Genomic DNA, 21,958 nt, shown 5'->3' with positions numbered 1-21,958 from the left:
TCATCGAACTCGCGAGTGATGGGACAGGGCAGGTGCCTGCAGTGGTAGAGCCAGTATTTAACCATGGGGGTTGATTCCAGAATTTTCTCGCTTTACCCTGAACGATTCCATCCAATGTCAGCCAGTCATTCCCTTCATGCGCCCTGACTATAGGCCTAGGACTTTGAAGGTGGCAATGAAGCCAAGACTTAGTCTGTGTCTTTCAAGCAACTTAACATTTTTAGCTGCTAATGATAGACTAAAATGTGAAAATATATTAATGTTTCTTTAGAATGGGATGGGATATTAATAATCAAGATCCTTCATGAGATAATTGAAAATAATAGAAGTGTGACCTAAATGATGCTTGGTGGACACCATACACAAAATGAGAATCAGGCTGAGATTCTGTAAGGAGTGTGAAACTGAGCTGAGTCTAAAGAATTGTAGGACTTGGAGGGAATGGAGGAGGAGAAGGGCATTCCTAGCAGCAGAGATCACATGCACACTGACATGGGGACAGAGGGTTGATTGGTGAGACGGGAAGGGAGGGCCTGGCCAGGGAGCAAGGAGCAGGGGGCAAGGTTAGGAAAGTTGTTGAAAGAAATCTCAGGAGGGAGAAGAGACTTGATATGAGAGCAAAGCTGTGGCATGTTTCTGAGCAAATGAGATACACAGGAGGTAGATGGAGTCTCAGGATACTATTGTGATAGTCACACTGATGGAATGGAGACAAGAGAGACAGAAAGTAAGGAGATCCTCCTTGGATACCTCTTCCAATCACTTGGGTGTAAGGAGTGGCTGGAAGGCTCTCTGGCTCACAGGGCAGAAAGAGAGGTTGAATCCAACATGACTACCTAGATTCTTCTTTCATTTGTCCCCATTCTTCTGTGACTCCATCATACTGTGGCTTTGCATGAAGGGGCATGCATGTTGAAATCTGACAAGGCCACCATGGAGCTGTGGGAGTTCAACAAGCGGAAATACAGGAGGCCCCATAAGTTTTGTAAGCCCTGAGCTCATGGCTGGAGCATCACCCACCTGGGTACCACTTAATTGACAGATGAGGCATTTTATCTCCAGACTCTGAAACTTCTAACTCCATGTCCAAATCTGCCATAATATGCTATTTAAATTGTGAATTCTCTGTTGTTTATGACATAGTAGTTGCTGTTCCTTCCTCCTCCATTTTACCATCATCTCTTGCAAGTTAGCTCTCTTGATCTAGGACTTAATCCTTCTTATTACCAACTTTAGACATCTCTGTAATCATGTGACATTGAAGGTGGAGAAGAGATTGTTAGTGGCAAGTTGATGCAGAAATGGTTTCAGTAGTTGTGGAGTACACTACCTAGACTGCTTTTGAAAAAAAAAAAATCTGTAAGACATTAGCATAACTGCTTTGAGATACAGCTTTAACATCTGAGTGCTCAGCTTTTGCAATGAAAGACAGATGCCAATAGAGCTTGTGTTCCACACAACAGGCATAAATCAGCCCTGTCTTTTTTACAGTCAGCGTGCATGCCAGACATATAATATATGGGCTTTCCTTCCTCATAGCTCTAGAAATGGGAGTGGGAGGAGGTTGGGGTTGAAAGGTGCTAGTTTCAGGCTTGTAAACATACCTTTCAGTGGAAAGAGCTATCATGTGTACCGCACACTCCTCCCCAGCTCCGCGGGTTGAGCCTCATCCTTAAGCTCACTGGAATTACCACATCATTTCACTCCACGTGTTTCCTTGACTTGGCAGTTTTTCTGATTGCCTGGCGGTCATAGACCATCTGTCTTTTGCTGATACAGGGACCTGGGGAATGAGGACATTGGAAATTCACTAGGCTGTTCTAGAGATAGGAGCACAGAGCTGTCCCTTGTGCTGAAATTGTTGTTGTTGTGGCTAAAGTAGAGAATCAGAGTTATTTTCCCTCCATTCCTCAGTGGACTCACTTCCTTTATGCTTTCCCCCTCCCCTAATAGGCTCCTCTGTCCTCTCCCTTTCACCTCCCCCACCTCAGGCAAATCCTTTGTATGTTTGTGAGCAGGGGAAATTGTCCACAGGTAGCCTGACTGTGGGCATGGTGTGTGGTGGGGCTTCATCATTTCTGTTTGAAGGAAACAAATAACATCTCTATGATCCACTGCAGCAACCCACATCCAGAGTCCAGAGCCTTTAGAAATATGCATTGCCTCATTTCAGCTCTTCAGAACCTTTCTTAACCTTACTTTGTCATTCATAGTCTTCCTAGGCTCAGGGCCAAAAAGACCCCTCTTTTAACTGAAGTGAGCTTTCCCAATTCTGTTAGGTACTCTGGGAAGTCATGATAAGCCGCCTTTAAATACGCAACTACCTTCTACTCTCACTGACTAAATCTAGCATCTCCTGCTGTGCTTATTTGTATTGTGTTTAGTCATGTCTCCTTGGGCTCCTCTAGACTGTAACCATTTCTCAGACTTCCTGGTTTCTTATGACCTTGACAGTTTTAAGGAATACTGGTCAGATTCTTTGTAGACTATCTTTCAATTGAAATTTGTTTGATATTTTTCTCAAAGATTGGGGTTATGGATTTTGGAAAGAAAAACCACAGAAGTAAGGTAGTAAAGTACCATTTTCAGCACATTATATCAAGGGCACGTACTATCAATATGACTTATCGTTGTTGATGTTGATCTTGATCCCCTGGCTGAGGAAGTGTTTGGCAGGTTTCTCCACTGTAAAGTGACTGTTGTTCCCCCTTTTCATATTCTCCTTTTTAGAAGAAAATCACTGTACACAACTCCCCCTTAAGAGTCAGGAAGTCTTACTCCATCTGCTTGAAGGTAAGAAATCTGAATAAATCATTTGCAGCTTTTCTGAACATGATATTTGTTTGTTATCTGCAATTTATTTATAATTTAATCATTTATAAAAGTATGGACCTACAGATGTTTACAAGTCTGGGGTATAATTTAATAGTGTTTTATTTTGTTGTGCAAGTTATGTGGGTTTGGCTATTGGGAGATTGCACAGTTGTTTTCTGTGTCCTTTTGACTATCATTGTGGATTTTGGTTGGTTTCATTCCTTTCAGGTGTTGTAAGATAGTCAAAATTCATTTTGAGTATTTCCTGCCCCAGTCCTAGAATGAACCATTTTTTCAAGGAACCCTGGCTCATTTGATAGTAAAATTATATTAGAAATCAAGATCTGGGTGCTAGGTGGAAATCAAAAATTTTGAGCACCCAAATCTGACATTTTGTGTCAAGATCTGTGGAGGGATGAATGTAAATTTCACAATAACCTTGTAAGATGAGTGTTTTATTTTATTTTATATTATAAGATGAAAATGGAATACTAGGGATAAATAATTTTCCAAGTTTACATAAACAGTGAGTGTGAGAGCTAGAATTTGAAATTTGGTTGTCCAATTCTATAACTGTGCTTTTCAAACACTTAACTTGCACCATATCAGAACCAAGTGAAGTATTTTTTTTAAAAAAATGTCTTTGCAGGATGCAAATGAACATGATCTTTGTGAATGTGTGAGTGTTTCTTTATTAAGGTTGTTAGAGCTATACAGGCAAAGCTTTTAGCACAAAACCGCCATGTGGTAAATATTTGAGAAAGTTTAACTTCTGCCTTATCATCATCATCTTTATGGTCTTCATTATCTACTGCTGTAAATTTATGTTCTTCATTTTTCAACCACTGGTCATGGGCATCCTACAGTGTCCCTATCTGGACCTTATAAGAAAGTATAAGTTAATGAGGCAAATAATTCACTTGTGGATGTCCAATATACAATATACACAAGTGAATTCCTTTTAACCATGAAGTTTCCTATTCTCTGTTGTGGAGTAAAGGAAAGAAAATTTGGAAAAGGCATAGGGAAGGAATATTAGAGGGAAAGAGGTGGGCTTACCTTTGACAGAGTGACCAGATTGGTTGGAAAGTTAGCCCAAAACTTCATTTCCCAGAGCCTCTTTAGACTTCTTTTCCAGGAGTCTATTTGCCACAGTCATCACAATCTTCAGGTCTCTACCTTGATGTGGGTAGGTAGATGGGGGTCTGGAGGAAATAGGTGTGTGTTTATGTGTGCGTGTGTCTCTGTGTGTGCATCCATTCATATCATACTTCCTGCTCTGCACTGGAAAGATAAAACTGCATGTTGGATGAGGGAGGTGTGCAAGGGTTCATGACAGGAATTGGGTCATAAGGATGACAGCCTTCATTAATTCTGGTGATAGCCTCATTTCCTAAATATTAACCATAAGTTGTATGCAGCCATCATTCACAAAGATACTTAAAATATAAGTCTTCTATCATTTCTAATTTAGCTTAACAGAATCCAGAAAGGCTATCACAAAGCACATTCCTTTAAACAAGTAGATAGCGATTCTGGGTAAAATGTGAATGGAAGAGAGGAAAGGCAATGTTTTGCTAATGAACTGAGTTTGGGATTTTCCTTCCTTTCCACTGTCATTTAGGCTTAAGCACCTCTGATCTAGAGAAAGAAATCAGAAGATACTTGACATGCAGGGAGTTTGCAAAGTCACATGCCTACTTCTAAGGCAGGAGACATAATCAGGAGGCCCCGGGTGAGCAGTGCAGGCCTGGCTGACTGCTGCATTGTTTTCCACCCTTTATCATGGCTCAGCCCCAGAATGGTGATGGCAGAATATGGCATGGGGTGGTGAGGGATGTGACAGGAGCTGGGTCCAGGTTGAGGACTGGACCCCAGCCTGACTCACTACTCTCATCTCTTGTTAATACTCACTCTGGCCAGTGCCAAGTTGCTGGCTGCCCTTCAACACAAACTCTGTTCTGTCCTGACAAAAAGGAGAGGTGCCTCTGGGATCTGTTTCCGTAGAGCCCCACTGAGCTTTTGATGGAAGCTGAGGCTGCTATTGAAGTGAAACAGAACAAAAGAAGAAAGGAAGGAGGGGCAAAGAAAGAAAGAAGGAAAAGGAGTGGTAAACTTGTGTAATTGTTCCTGATTAATGACAGAGATAGCATATGTTGAAGATAGAAAATGGTAATCATGAATACATGGGCAAATCTACCTGGCTCCAGTCAAGAGCACATGCTCTCTCTCTCTTCCGCTCTTTCCTTTGATAACTTCCTTCATAGAATTATAGAAAGATAAAGAGCTGAAAATATCCCAGAAGGTAATCTAACGCAATCTTTTTAATGGGTGAAAACTTGATTCCTTGTACAGTTGGACTCAAGCCTGTTGTCTGGTTTTCCCACCATCAAGTGCAGGGCTTCCTCCCCCGTGGGCTGCTGTGTCCTTCTTTGTCTTTCTCTCTCTCTTCTCACCACCACTCCCAAGCCCATGCAGGGTTAGGCCTATATTTGTTCCTGTTTCTGCTATATTTGCAACTTAACTTATGGATGGAAGCACAGAGCCTCGCTGATTATTGGCAGAGCTCTGCCTCTGTGCTGATGAGCACTCCCTGGCACTGGGCACCTGGCCAACAGCAGGTGCCTTGCTCAGGAGCTGCATCTCAAAGGAAGCAGGTGGAAGTCCAACACTGTCTTCCCGCTGCTCCGAGGTTACGTTCTACCACCAGATGAAATGAAGTGAGACATGAGGTGTGGTTGCCAAGGTTAGCAACACTAGACATGGGGGGTGGCCACAGGGAGCATCTGTGACAGCTTCAGGATTCTTAGCCTGATGGATGGGGGAGAGGATAAGATGAGACATCTGAGTTTGTTTACAGAAAACTGTTGTCCATGAACTTGAGTGCTTTGACCTTCAGGTCATGATGAAACATCTGTATGTTTTCTCAAGGTAAGAGTGAAGGACAAGGTGAGGTAGAGAAGATCTGAATTCATATCATGATAGGGTTCTTTGGGACAAATTATTCTTGTTTAATAATATGCATTTATCTTTTTATATTACACATAAATTCAGACTCACATAGACCATGTGTGACAGTTCTAGAAGAGCAAATGAGAGGTAATGAAAACAAGACTTAAAGTTTATATGAGACATCATGCCTCCAAGTTAATAAAAGGTTATAGGCTCAAAAAAGAAACAGTACCATGAGTTGAATAGCACAAAGACAGAAAAGTACAAATCATGTGTATACAGGAAATGAAGAAAATGTTTTAAGAGAACCTAAAGGTTTACTAGGGGCATAATGAATGAAAACTTTGAAAGGAATGACGTACCTGGGTGAGGTGTGTCCTCTTAGATTGGTGACCCAGTAAGGGTGTTATTTATTAAGGAAGTTATTTTATTAAAAGTTTAAAAAAAAACATTTAGGGATATTAATCTGGTAGCAATTAAATGTGGAGAAGGAAATGGCAACCCACTCCAGTATTCTTGCCTGGAGAATCCCATGGACAGAGGAGCCTGGTGGCTACAGTCGATGGGATCACAAGGAGTCAGACACAACTGAGCGACTGAGCAGCGTATAAATGATGCATTGGAAAGACTTAAGTGGTTTCAACTAGACAAGCCTGTGAACTGCCTCAAAATAAGTTGTAAGACCTAAACTAGGGTGATGGCAATGAGAAAAGAGGGTAAGGGTGAGTAGATAGGTGGATGAGAGAAACACTGCCCAGAAATAATGGAGCAGCCCTGTTTACATGGTAGGGCCACAGACAGAAGGAAAGTAGTGAGAGTCCTCTGTAGGCGACCTCATTGTATCAAAGAGGGATTTATATATATATATATATATAAATATATATATGATCAATGCAGAAGCTTTGAACTTGACTAATTAGAAAAATGGCAACATAACTGTTTTTTTGTTTTTAAAGGCAAAGGGCAGAAATACATTACAGAACAAGAAAAAAGGTGGATCATAAGCTGTGGGTAGAAATAGACTATGAACTAGAAAGCTGTGGGGAAAACAGAACTGGTGCTCAGTAAAGGCACAGATTGGAGCTGAAGGCTGAGAGTTATTTATATACAAGTGTAGGCTGTGACCTGAGACAACATATTGAAAGTTAAATGTGTACAGGGCAATGAAACTATGTTACAATCTCCCTCAAAGGTCAAAAAGAACAAAAGTAGTTTTCAGAGATGGAACAGCCTGGGAAATGGGAAGAAATCAGAACCACACTCTGCTGGAGATAAAATCTGAGTTACAAGGGGTTAGGCTGCAGTCCATGGGGTCGCAAAGAGTCGGACACGACTGAGCAACTTCACTTTGACTTTTCACTTTCATGCTTTGGAGAAGGAAATGGCAACCCACTCCAGTATTCTTGCCTGGAGAATCCCAGGGATGGGGGAGCCTGGTGGGCTGCCATCTAGGGGGTCACACAGAGTCGGACACGACTGAAGCAACTTAGCAGCAGCAGCTGCAGGCAGAGAATACCATCTGAGCCACCAGGGAAGCCCAAGGAGAGAAGGGACATAAAAGCTACAAGTTCAAGACCAGAAAGTTAACTGCATCCACATTGGTGCACATAAAACCTTCTTACTTGGCACGAAGCTTGAGCTGAGCTATTTTAAATCCTATCCCATGTTTACTTCAGTTTTTCATTTGCATGCAATACTTATTATTGTTTAAGATTTGGCAGAACATCAGATTTATATTTTTATGTATCCTAGCAAATAGATTGACTCCAGAGGGTCTCAAATAATTTTCTGCCCCAGCAGATTTGAATCTCTGTCTGGCCTGGGAAGTCCAAATTCCTCTGGATCTCAGGAAATAGACTCTGCCTCTGGGTTTTGTTTGCTTTCTGTGAGCTCCCATCTGCCATGTGAAGCCCACCAAGTTTTCTCTTATTTTTCCCTCCACTGGGTCTTGTTTCTCTCACTTTGCATTTTTTAACTTCTTTACTTCTCCTTGTGTCTGCAAAATTTTTCTGCTTATACATTCACCCTCATTCACCATTTAAGAAATTAGGATATTAATATTCAGTTCAGTCACTCAGTCATGTCCAACTCTTTGTGACCGTGTGGACTGCAGCACTCCAGGCCTCCCTGTCCATCACCAACTTCTGAAGTTTACTCAAACTCATGTCCATTGAGTCAGTGATGCCATCCAATCATCTCATCCTCTCTCGACCGCTTGTCCTCCCACCTTCAGTCTTTCCCAGATCAGGGTCTTTTCAAATGAGTCAGTTCTTTGCATCAAATGGCCAAAGTATTGGAGTTTCAGCTTCAACATCAGTCCTTCCAATGAACACCCAAGACTGATCTGTTTTAGGATGGACTGGTTGGATCTCCTTGCAGTCCAAGGGACTCTCAAGAGTCTTCTCCAACACCACAGTTCAAAAGCATCAATTCTTTGGTTCTCAGCTTTCTTTATAGTCCAACTCTCATATCCATACATGACACTGGAAAAATCATAGCCTTGTCTAGATGGTTCTTTGTTGATAAAGTAATGTCTCTGCTTTTTAGTATGCTGTATAGGTTGGTCATAACTTTTCTTCCAAGGAGCAAGTGTCTTTTAATTTCATGGCTGCAGTCACCATCTGCAGGGATTTTGGAACCCCCGAAAATAAAAGTCTGTCACTGTTTTCATTGTTTCCCCATCGATTTGCCTTGAAGTGATGAGACCAGATGATCTTAGTTTTCTGAATGTTGAGTTTTATGCCAACTTTTTCAATCTCTTCTTTCACTTTCATCAAGAGGCTCTTTAGATCTTCTTTGCTTTCTGCCGTAAGGGTGGTGTCATCTGCATATCTGAGGTTATTGATATTTCTCCCGGCAAATCTTGATTCTAGCTTGTGCTTCATCCAGTCCAGCATTTCTCATGAGGTACTCTGTGTTTAAGTTAAATAAGCAGGGTGACAATATACAGCCTTGATGTACTCTTTTCCTGATTTGGAACCAGTCTGTTGTCCCATGTCCAGTTCTAACTGTTGCTTCTTGACCTGCATACGGATTTTTCAGGATGCAGATCAAGTGGTCTGGTATACCCATCTCTTGAAGAATTTTCCACAGTTTGTTGTGATCCACATAGTCAATAAAGCAGACATAGATGTTTTTCTGGAACTCTCTTTTTCTATGATCCAACGGATGTTGGCAGTTTGATCTCTGGTTCCTCTGCCTTTTCTAAATCCAGCTTGAACATCTGGAAACCCACGGTTCATGTACTGTTGAAGCCTGGCTTGGAGAATTCTCAGTGTTACTTTGCTAACATGTGAGATGAGTGCAATTGTGCGGTAGTTTGAGCTTTCTTTGCGTTGCCTTTCTTTGGGATTGGAATGAAAACTGACCTTCTCCGGTCCTGTGGCCACTGCTGAGTTTTCCAAATTTTCTGACATATTGAGTGTAGCACTTTCATAGCATCATCTTTTAATATATCTCTTTATAAATTTGAAATAATAATATTTTATAGTTATTATATTTTCCTAAGTGTTAGGCTGTTTATCTCATTGTTCTTCAGGACAGCCCAATAATGGGGTCCACCAAGCAATTATGTCCACTTCACAGGTAAAGAAACTGATGACCTGACGAACCTGATGAAGTTAGTATAATAAATACACATTGGCAAATACCGTACATGACTTACATGTGGAATCCAAAATATGACGCAAATGGACTTATCAGACACCTGTTCCTGAAACAGACACAGACTCACAGACACAGAGGAGAGGCTTGTGGTTGCCAAGGGGAGGGGTAGAGGGAAGGGATGGATTGGGAGTTTGAGATTAGCAGATGCAGAGTATTATATATGTGTAGAAGGGAATCGCTTTGCTGTACACCAGAAACTAACACAACATTGTAAATCAACTCTGTGTGTGTGTGTGTGTGTGTGTTTGCACGTGCCCTCAGTAGTGTCCAACTCTTTGCAACGCCATGGACTGCGGCCTGCCAGGCTCCTCTGTCTGTGGAAGTTTCCAGACAGAAGTACTGGAGTGAAAAGCCGTTACCTTCTCCATGGATCTTCCTGACTCAGAGACTGAACCCGAGTCTCCCTCATTGCAGGCAGATTCTTTACTGTCTGAGTCACTAGGGAAACCCATGAAGTAAAAGTGTCAGTCATTCACTTGTGTTCAACTCTACCCCATAGACTGTTGCCCACCAGGCTTTTCTGGCCATAGTATTCTCCAGGCAAGAATACTGGAGTGGGTTGCCGTTCCCTTTTCTAGGGGATCTTCCCAACCCAGGAATTGAACCCTTTTCTCCTATGTCTCCTGCATTGGCCGGTGGATTCTTTTATCACTGTGCCACCTGGAAAGTCCTAAATCAATTATACTTTGATAAAATAAATTTTAAAAATTCAGTTGTTGTTGTTGAGTCACTCAGTAGTGTTCAACTCTTCTGTGATCCCATGGACTGTAACCTGCCAGGCTCGTCTGTTGTGGGATTCTCCAGGCAAGAATACTGGAGTGGGTTGCCATTCCCTTCTCCAGGGGAATCTTCCTGATCCAGGGATCAAACCCAGGTTTCCTGTATTGCAGGCAGATTCTTTACCATTTAAGCCACACAAAAACAAACAAAAATCACACCTTGGAACCCAGGTTCACGTATGTATTTTCTGACTTCTCACCCACTGCTCTCATCTTGTGACTACCTTGCTCATAGTCTTTCCCAGAGAAAACCCTCTGTCTCACAGGATGAAGTGATCCTTAAAAGCGCTGATTGCTGGGTCATGCAGACTTGGTAGTTCTAACTCCGTTGGGTGACCTTGCAAAGGCTCCATAAACTCTTTGAACCTCAGTTTCATTACCTGTGGAAGGTTGGGAATAATAGCACCCCATTATACTGTTGCCATGCATATCAAATAAAATGATGCTGTGGAGACTTTGCCACTCAACAAAGGTTAACAGAAATAAAATAATTTATTTAGGTTCTATATTGATATTTGATCATGAGCTCCTTATTACAAGTGTTCCTCTAAAATTCACATTGCATGCTCTTGTATGTCCCTGTATAGTAAGGGAAATTTGTAGTTGGGAGAAATAAAGCATGATTTCAGAGACAAATAATTTATCATATATACTTGTTGGAAATGAAATAGTAAATTCAGATAAGTCAAGAGATAGTGGTCTTATTGATTACATAATCCTCAGTTAAAACAAGCTTATTTCAGTCTAGAGGTTAGATTTCCATTGTTGCTTTACCTCTTTTCATGTCCTTATTTGTCTTTTCTTTTCCTTCTAAGCCATGGCACCTTGTGGTGTACTTCCTGCCCTTACAAATAGGAGAGACTTGGTTCTCAAAGTGAACGTTGACAATGGAGAGGGAGGGACAGAAATCTCACTACAGCACAAGTACTTCCATTAATTACTGGCATTCACAATAAAAAAAAGGAAAGTACAAAATTATAGGCAAGGAAAGCAACTTCTGGTTTTGAACATTTTGTTTATTTCTTCCTGATCACAGCTTGAAATTTCTTTTCTTCCAGGAACAGAATGAATAGGACAGGAGACTTCATGGGATTAGGCACCTTCCAGAAATATCAGACTCATAATGTTTCACTGGTTACAGGACATCACCAGGGGGGACATCTACTCATCTGTGCTCCTCAGCCAGACATCCAGATGGAAGGTGGTAGAAGGTTCATTGGTAGAAATGTTCAGAGAGTCCTGAGTTCTAATCAGACAAGTGTTGTAGTAAGCTTTTTGCAATAAATGGTTTTCTGAGACCAGCCAGCGAGACACTCATTCAAGAAGGGAAAATACCCTCAACCTATGTGAGCCAGTGAATGTTTACAGGATTAATTAATAGATGCATGCATACTGGGGCTTCTAGGTGGTGCTAATGGTAAAGAATCTGCCTTCAAGTGCTGGAGACACAAGAGACGTGAGTTCAGTCCTTTGCTAGGGAAGATCCCCTTGAGGAGACAATGGCAATCCACTTCATTATTCTTGCCTGGAAATTTCCATGAACAGGGGAGTCTGAGGAGCTACAGTCCATGGGTTTGCGAAGAGTCAGACAGAACCGAGCATAAACAAACACACTCATACTGGGAATTTTAGGATTTTGTTTTTGGCCGTAGTTGGCAAAAGCCAAGTCATACCTACCCGATGAATAGTTTTGTCAGCCATAGCAGATAGGCGCAAATCCCAGGGCACTCTGGAGTCAACTAACTAGACCATCTTCCATTTGCTCTTCTTCTCATAAGCCATGTCAGGTTTTGAGTATCTTCCCTCCTAGGGCACTAGTTTTTTACCTACAAAGTTAAATGGTCCCAGGACCACTTGGAGATGCATTGAAGGTATTTAAAACTCATATCTGGGAGCTTCTTAGAAGCTCTGGTCTTACTTATTAGGCACTGGCATTTTTTTAAATGGAAAGGCAATTTCTTTTTTTAGGAAACTCATCTTTTTATACATGAGAAGCTGGGAGATAGGAAGCATATAGAGATGAGAGAATGAGGGGGAAATGGCCTTCAAAGTTGGAAGGAGAGAGAGAAAAATAAATTGAGTCCCAAACATGGCCAGGTTGTGTGATGTGGCTTTGTCAGAGGTCTGAGCCTTGCTCCTCTGTTCGCTGGTTTGACAGCTCTCAGTGAGATCTGGGTCAAATTGGGCCCTGATGAGAAATAAAAGGAGCAGAGATAAGAGCTGCCCTCAAAGACTTGCTCATGTACTTTTGTCTGAGAATCAAAGAACGGTAGCACCAAAGGCAACCTTAGATAGCAGAGTTCAAACCTCGTCATTTCCCAAATGAGACAACTGAGGTACAGGAAGGTGATGTGATTTGCACATCTTTTAGCAAATCTGCCAGTTGCCAAACCAAAACTGAAAACCAGACAGTCTTTCTAATGCTGAGTCTATTGTGTTGTTTTGTTTTGTTTTTACTCTCTCACTTACTGCATATGTTTGAGGCGTATATAGAATTTTGTTCTAAATTCCTTACAGAGAATTTTTTTCCTTCTCCTAAGGTAAGGAACACAGTGAAGGTGAGCAAACTTCTTACCACACAATCTTTGCTACGATTCATTGAATGTCTTTCATCACCTCCATCCTCCACACACATTTTTACAATGCCACTATGCTATGTTCCCTTGAAATACTTCTCAAAACTGTACAGTCTCCTTGAAATGAAAACTTGATGTCTTGGCTTATTGAGAGGGAGATTTAAGGGCTATACATGTTCCAGGTAGAGCCCCTTCCTGCTCGCTTCAGAGGGCCATTGTGTTAACCAGAGGGAGCCGAGAGCTGGTGAATACCATAGAAGACAGTACATACTTGAAATGTTCCCTCAGTGTATTTCTAGGTCATATCCACCCAGAAGAACACTTCTCTGCTTGGGGACACCAGAGGCCTGGTGTCCTTAATTTGACCTTAATTAGTAAACTTGGAAGCAGCCACATTTTTAAGTCAGATATATCAGATGAAGTAAGTGATTGCCATTCTCCCTAGATATGTCTTTGTGATATTTTAGTAGAATTTAAATCACTTTAACAAACATGTATATTTTCTTTCATTGAATATCCAGAGACAAGTGTGTTATAAATATATATACAAAGTGCTGTTTTATGCTAGTTTGATATAAATCCCTTAGAACTCCCAAACCTGTGATTTAGTATTATATATCCTTTGATATTGGAGCGACACAAGCTTTTATTTTTCGTGAGTACACCGCAAGGTTATTTAGTAATGATATATTCAGTTAAGTAGTAATAGTCATGATAATAATATATTATATAATTCTCTTTATGTATTATGAACTCTTTAGACCAGTTGGAATGAGTTACTAGTATACTGGTTTACCACTAAAATCAAAATATCCCTAATGAGCATATTCTCTAATATCCCAAAGTGTGATTGAGTCTCATTTCTGAAGTATGCTGGGCACTGAGTTATATAGCCATATTCATTGTATAGTAGTATACTTATTGCAAAATAATAAAATAGGATATCTTTTCATGCTTTCAATCATTTTGTGGTGGGTGAGAAGATAAAAACTCTGAGGCTGTAACATATGTTCCCCTTTCCTGCTGGCAATGTACTGAGATAAATGGAATGCCAAATCAGTATTTGTTTCTTTGTTTGTTTGATTACCTATGGCTTCTGGGTACCCGTACCAACCTCTGTTATGTTCTGTGATATCCCTGAGTTTGATGTTATTCCCTATAGTAAATATATCCAGGATTAAGTGTCTCAACCGCAGTATTGCTATTGGGGAAAACCAGTAGAAGTGGGACACGGTCTTAAGTAAAGCTTGTGGAGATGATATAACAAGTTGTATATAAGTAAATGGAAAAAACAAACTGACTTAAATCAGATACTGAAAAATGATCTCCTAAAGATTGTTAGAAGAACCAGAGAGCCTCTTGATGAAAATGAAAAAGGAGAGTTAAAAAGTTGGCTTAAAGCTCAACATTCAGAAAACTAAGATTATGGCATTTAGTCCTATCACTTCATGGCAAATAGATGGGGAAACAGTGGAAACAGTGGCTGACTTTATTTTTCTGGGCTGCAAAATCACTGCAGGGCTGCAATGGTGATTGCAGCCATGAAATTAAAAGACGCTTACTCCTTGGAAGGAAAGTTATGACCAACCTAGACAGCATATTCAAAAGCAGAGACATTACTTTGTCAACAAAGGTCCATCTAGTCAAGGCTATGGTTTTTCCTGTAGTCATGTATGGATGTGAGAGTTGGACTATAAAGAAAGCTGAGCACAGAAGAATTGATGCTTTTGAACTGTGGTGTTGGAGAAGACTCTTGAGAGTCCCTTGGACTGCAAGGAGATCCAACCAGTCCATCCTAAAACAGATCAGTCTTGGGTGTTCATTGGAAGGACTGATGTTGAAGCTGAAACTCCAATACTTTGGCCATCTGATGCAAAGGGCTGACTCATTGGAAAAGACCCTGATGCTGGGAAAGATTGAGGGCAGGAGGAGAAGGGGATGAGAGAAGATGAGATGGTTGGATGGCATCACTGACTCAATGGACATGGGTTTGGGTGGACTCCGGAAGTTGGTGATGGACAGGGAGGCCTGGCGTGCTACAGTCCATGGGGTCGCAAAGAGTTGGTCATGACTCAGCGACTGAACTGAACTGAAAGATGGTTATATATAACTGCCCAGGGAAGTGTTTGAATAGTCTTAGACCTGGGCCATGCTTTAATTAGTACTATACTACTGCACACCATTCATACAACTTAAGAATTTTAAAATAATGTCCTCGTTCCCTTCATCTACCCATATTGTGTTACCTTGGCAACAGGTACTATATGATTTTAAGAATTTCGGGAATTATCATCACAGTCCTTTTCAAGAATGTGTTTCCAAATGAATAAACTTTAGAAAAGAAAACTGAAGCTAACCTAAATGCACACGACATGGGGACGTGACAGATCCAAGGCTCTCGTTTAGAAGGTCCTGTAAAAATAGCTCCAGTGCCTTTGTTGGTGTCCTCCAGGCTCCAGACTCTTCATCGGTCATTTATGTGTGGAAGGATCATTCCATTTCTTCTCCTGCTCCAGTAGTGAGTTACTTGGAATGGGTCTCAGAAGGAAGAGAAGGCGGAGACGCAACAGCAGGAGTAGAGCAGGAGGTCAGGATAGAGGAGAACGTGTAGAAGGAAGTGGTGTTGCGGTGGTAATGATGGTGCAGATGCTGAGAAAATGATGAAGTGGGGGGAGGAAGCAGAGTCGGGAGAAGAATCTTTTCTGTGTCAAGCTGATTTAGCCAGTAAAAAGGGGAGAATTCCTTATTGCTATTACTATGTAAGTTCGCTTGCTCAAGTTATATAAATGAATGCAAGCATGAAGTTACAGGAATCTAACCCATTCAGGGAACCTCTAGGTTTCTGAGCACATCCTTATTTTTGACATTCAGAAAGTGTCTTGAGCTCAGAATATAGCTCTGTTTGCCAGAGTGAAAGCTAATATGAATTGATGTAGTTTGAAAGAATGAGTGCCCAAACTTCTAGAATATCTAGCAATTATTTATATCATCATTTTTGATATTTGAACAAATAATCTAAATGGATTTTTTGGTACCCAGTATGTGTTAATTATTCTCTTTATTCCTATTTTCATTTTTTAAAAAGTAAATATAACTATCTAAGCTTAAGTAGGTGTTTCAAGAGTTCTCAGTAAAAAAGGTTTTCATCAGCAATTCCCTGTTGAACAATAACATAAAAATAAAAAATGTGAAGGATAGCTGATATCATTGTGTTTGTATGTGCAATCTTATTTATATTGTTGGTACTGGAAAACAAGAATAAAATAAGTTCTGGGTATACTATATTTTCTAAATCCTAGTGCTTCTTATTTTTTGAGTTGTTACACTTGTGGTAACACATTTTGACCTAAGATAAAGCTAAATTCTGGACACACATTTTGACCAAAGGTAAAGCTAGATTATAAAATTATGAGCCATGTTGTAGCAGAGTTCTAAAATATATGTAAGTACAAGGAGTTTAATTAGAACTGAAGGTAGAGTGAAGTCTATCACCATCGTCACTTAATGCTATATTCAGTGGGCTTGTATGGCTCCTCTGGGCCAGTTATTATACAACTCTCTGCATCTTGTGCCTGGTTTTAGACTAGAGTTAAAAATAAGAGATATCAAGAGATAGTTGGAAAAATACTTGAGAAAAGTTGGGAATTTTCCCTCCAGTCTCTCCTTAGCCAATACATGTTTCTATAAATTTGAGAATGCCAGCTAACCTTTCTGGACCTTGGTTCCTTATTTTGCATCATGAGGTAATTACAGTGAGTGATGTCTAAGAACTCTTCCTTTGCTGGACTGTAGGTGGTTTCACCAGTTAAAGTGACTGCCGCAAACCTTTCTTGACAGGATGCAAAATACTGTGCAACCTTTGTGAGCATGAACTAGGATGGGTACCTCTTCACCCTTTAAAACTGGTGGACACCATGTCTCCTGTTCACCACCACTCTTAACTACTTTTACTCACTACTGTGCCTCACCAAGACTGTCTTAACTTAGGAAATCCCCTGACCTTATTTTGAAGAGGTTGCCATCTATGAATGTATGCTGCCCTTTACCTGCTAAGTCATGGGCAGCATTTATAAATAATGTTTATGTAGTTAAGTTACCCAATGTCTTCAGTTGATCTCATTCTCTACCTTGCAGTTTCTATGTTGCCTTTCAGTCATTAGTAATTTCTCTGCTGTCTAAAAGCAGCACTTAGCACTTAGAAATTCTGCTTATAGCCAGCTGGATCACACCCTGTTAGTTATTTTATTGCAGTGTTGAGGAATAGGTTGAACCAATAGTAAAGATAGAAAGATGATAGATAGGTAGGTAGATAGATAGATATGCTATGAAGATTATTTTCTTTTAGTTTTTTTTTTTTTTTTTTTAGTTTTTTAAAAGAAAACCTAAAATTTCTCCTTCCCTTGAATGTGTGAGTGACATAGCGATTCACTCCCAGAGAACAAAATATAGAGAGGGAAATAGTAACTGTGCAGTGGAGAAATCTTACAGACGCTGTCTTAACTAGGTTATCAAGGTTAATATCACCAGTGATAAGTCTTGTTGTTTTCATGTAGCCCTGATATAATGTGATGAGGAGGGCATGCTACCAGCCTGATATTCTTTCCCCAAACCTATAACTTCAGCATAAACATGGGGGGAAAAAAATCAAGCTAACCTAGTTTGAGGATATTATACACCTGACCAGTACTCTTGAAAACTGTTAAAGTCATGAGGAAAAAAAAAAAAGGAAAGTTTCATAAACAGAGACTTAAAAAACACAGGACTAAATGCGGCACGGAATTCTGAGTTGGGTACTGGAGTGTGAAAAAAGACATTAGAGGAAGGCTGGTGAAATTTGAATAAAACTTGTATTTTAGTTGATAATAATATGTTAATTTCTTAGTTTTTGACTTATGTGGCTTGGTTATACAAGATGCTGACATTAAGAGGAGTTGGTTAAAGGTCCACTGGAACTGTTGTGACCACTTGAGGTTGTGTCTCTTGTGGAAAGAATATAGCTCTTTTAGGATGTATGTGCCTGTATTATCTTGCTACAGCTGCCAGAACAAAGTTCTACAAACTGGCTTAAACAACAGAAGTGTATTGTTTTAGAGTTGAGGAGATGTGAGGTCTGAAATCAAGGTGTAGGCACATCTTGTTCCTTCTGAGGCCTGTGAGGGAAGGATCTATTCCAGGCTTCTCTCCTTGGCTGGCAGATGGCCGTCTTCTCCTTGTGTCTCTTCACCTTGTCTCGTCTGTGCTTGTCTGTCTGTGTCCAGGCAAACATGGTGGATTAGGTCCTACTCTTAATGACCTTAACTTGATGACTTCTGTGTGTCTCCAAATAAGGTCACATTCTGAGGTACCTTAGTAATCAAGTACCTCTGGTATCTTCCCCTACATTCCCCACATACAAATATAAGACTCAACCTCATGTTTTTAGTTACTGGACATTGCCCGATTCTATGTACATTGCTTACCCTATGCCATCACTGTTAAAGCTGCAGTCCAAACTATGATTCCAGTTCACCAAAAACAGGCAAGAAGCCTCCCCACTTGTTTCCTAAATTCTAGTTCACACCCTCCATGTTGCAAGCAGAGAAGACTTTATCACAATGCCCATCACCTATGCTTCCAAACTCTTCAAGCCTCCCTGTTTTGAGAATAAAGACCACCATCTCTGTCTTGGCCTCAGGGCCCTGTGTAACTTGGGAGCTTCTTAGTCGCACCATGACTGCTTTCAGCCTCATTCTCTCGGCTCAGGCTGCAACAGGCAACTCCAGGTCACGGGAAGCATAACTCCCTCCTGTCATGGGCCTTGGCTCTGCTGGTACTGTGCTCCTCTTACACTAACCACCTGGCCTGCCTGACCTCTGTCTTTCCTCACCCTTCAGATCTCAGTTCAGGGATCAGTGCCTCAGGAAATTCACCCCTGTATCAACACAGACAGGATCAGGTCCCCTGTTACGTGTTGTCTGAGCAAACCGACTTTTCATTCAGAACACTTATCACATTTTGAAGGTTTATATTTATGCAATGATTATATTAATGTCTGTCTCCCCCCAGTGGGTTATAAGATACTAAGTCAGGAGCCACAGTTCTTTTATTTTCTACCTTATGTGGGGCACCAAGTGGCTCATAGCAGGTTCTCAAATTCTTAATTAATACATCTATGAATTTGTTTCCAATTGATTTTACTCAATTTGACACTTTATCTCTTCTCCTGGACTCTTACATTGATAGTTGATACATTTGCTAATACTATGTAGTTCATCTTATAGTTAATGTACTTATGTCAAATCAATCATATATACTAGGGGAAGAAAAGAATAATCATTTTTGTGATTTCCCAGCCTAATGATAGCAGGAGACCAAATTTGATCTATTAGCCTAATAGAAATTTAAACTTAAAAAAATTTATATTTTTAAATTATTGATAATATCAATTACATTTGTTTTACTAGAATTAGAGAGATAGGCCTAAAGCTGTATATTTAAGCATATTGGATTACTTAAATGATAAGTATCTGGGTACAAATGCTGTTTATTACTTATTTTGAAATATGTGTGTTAAAGATGTTCTTCCAGCTTTTCGTCCACATCCTGGAGAGAGCTTCAGACATTTTTAGAACATGCATTAGTATTGCTGCTGCTGCTGCTAAGTTGCTTCAGTCGTGTCTGACTCTGTGCAACCCCATAGATGGCAGCCCACCAGGCCCTGCCGTCCCTGGGATTCTCCAGGCAAGAACACTGGAGTGGGTTGCCATTTCCTCCTCCAATGCATGAAAGTGAAAAGTGAACGTTGATGCAAAAGTGATTGAGATTTTACATTGTTGAACTTTAACATTTGATGTTGGAATACATTCTTAAATAAATGTAATTATGTTATACCATTTTAATGCACATTTCTTGCTTTGTTTTTTAGCTAATGGTTTATTACTTGCTGTTTAATGTATATGTTAAACTATAGAAATTATGTTCTTACAAAAAGCAAATTTGAACAATTTTTTAATTTAAGTTCAAAATGGGTTGTAAATCAGCAGAGACAACATGCAATATCAACAATGTATTTAGCCCAGGAACTGCTAATGAACATACAGTGTCGTGGTGGTTTAAGAAGTTTTGCAAAAGGAGATGGGGACCTTAAAGATGAGGAGCATAGTGGCCAGCCATTGGAAGTTGACAATGACCAATTGAGAGCAATCTTCGAAGCTGATCCTCTTATAGTTACACAAGAAATTGCCAGAGAACTCAATGTTGACCATTTTATGGTCACTCGGGATTTGAAGCAAACTGGAAAGGGTAAAAGACTCAACAAGTGGTTACCTCGTGAACTGAATGTAAATCAGGAAAAGATTGTCATTTTGAAGTGTCATCTTCTCTTATTCTATGCAACAACAACAAACTGTTTCTTGATTGGATTATGACATGTGACGAAAGTGGATTTTATATGACAACTGGCAATGACCAGCTCAGTGGCTGGACCAAGAAGAAACTCCAAAGCTCTTCCCAAAGTTAAACTCGCACCAGAAAAAGGTCAGGGTCACTGTTTGGTGATCTGCTGCTTGTCTGATCTACTATAGCTTTCTGAATCCTGGTCAAACCATTGCACCTGAGAAGTATGCAAATTGATGAGAAGCACCAAAAACTTCTATGCCTGTGGTCAGCATTGGTCAACAGAATGGGTCCAGTTCTTCTCCAGCAATGACCACTACATGTTCCACAACCAATGCTTCAAAAGTGGAATGAATTTGGCTACAAAGTTTTGTCTCATCTGCCATATTCACCAGACCTCTCACCACCTGACTACCACTCCTCCAAGCCTCTGCACAACTTTTTGCAGGATAAACGCTCCCATAACCAGCAGAAGGGAGAAAATACTTCCCAAGAGTTAATCGAATCCTGAAGCACAGATTCACTACAGGAATAAGCTTATTTCTCATTGGAAAAAAAGTGTTGATTTTAATGGTTCTTGTTTGGATTAATAAATACATGTTTGAACCTAGTTATAATTATTTAAAATTCATGGTCTGAAACCACAATTATGTTTGTACCAACCTAATATGTGTAGCATCAACAGGTCCCGTGTAGAAAATGTGTCCTAGAGAAGCTTCCTGGAGAAGGAAATGCCAACCTACTCCAGTGTTCTTGCCTGGAGAATCCCAGGGACGGGGAAGCCTGGTGGGCTGCCGTCTATGGGGTCGCACAGAGTCGGACACGACTGAAGCGACTTAGCAGCAGAGAAGCTTCCAAGCCCAGGTGAACTGCAGTCAATATGGAGATGCTCTCCACTCAGTGGTGTACAGATTGTGTCCTTCTAAGGATGGTAGCCACTACTCCAGGTACCACATAAGGCAGAAATATTTGGGAAATTTTCATTTCCATAAAAACTCCAGGGTTCAATCACAGAAGGTGGTTGGATACAATAATGCTATTTTCTGCATGTGCAACATGGAGGAAGAGAGAAACCTGACTGCTCATGGAAGGAAAATATACTCCAATTAAAATTCCATGTGCCAGGATGAGAATTTTAATGTGAATAAATATCCCTAACATTTAATGTATGAGTTGAATATATATGCAATGACCATAATATGCTGCCTCTGTGCTCAGTTGGGCATAAATCAATGGCTCAGTGGCAAGTCCCATGCTCTCATGGAATGTCTATTCCAGTGTGGCAACTCCTGCTGTATTTCACTGTAACTCACCAGGAGGTTTTTTTCATTCAGTGATGGGCTGCAGCCTACCAGGCTCCTCCATCCTTGGGATTTTCCAGGCAAGAGTACTGGAGTGGGATGCCATTGCCTTCTCCAAAATTCAGAGATAGGGATACAATTATCTTCTCTTGACTGAAGCTCTGTCTCTAGCTGTGTGCCTGAAATCAATCCCCTCTTGCCAGGAACCTACTTGTCCAAGAGGAGGTGGACCCAGCAGACTACAGGAAGGAGAGCCACACACAGGTCACCATAGTAACTTCTCTTTGGGAGCCTGGACAAGAGAGAGTCCCAGCAGTTGTGTCTGTAAGCCCCTCAGTTGCTCCTGCACTGTTCAAGTGGAACTGCTCACACTCTGGCGGGGTGTGTGGCCTTCTTTTCTTGGAATGATGGGACACTCCAGAACCACCACTTTTAGTACAATTCAGTTCAGTCACTCAGTCATGTCTGACTCTTTGCGACCCATGGACTGCAGCAT

The 21,958-nt window shown here is 40.7% G+C and overlaps 1 pseudogene; it reads left to right on the top strand.

The window, feature by feature from the left end:
- The first annotated feature begins 15,319 nt into the window (after window positions 1–15,319).
- LOC139177121 (histone-lysine N-methyltransferase SETMAR-like) lies at window positions 15,320–20,751 on the top strand (annotated as a pseudogene).
- The last annotated feature ends 1,207 nt before the right edge of the window (window positions 20,752–21,958 follow it).

Source organism: Bos indicus, chromosome 1 (assembly GCF_029378745.1).
Source record: "Bos indicus isolate NIAB-ARS_2022 breed Sahiwal x Tharparkar chromosome 1, NIAB-ARS_B.indTharparkar_mat_pri_1.0, whole genome shotgun sequence".
Classification (NCBI taxonomy): Eukaryota; Metazoa; Chordata; class Mammalia; order Artiodactyla; family Bovidae; genus Bos; species Bos indicus.
This window is presented reverse-complemented; position numbering and strand designations above follow the sequence as displayed.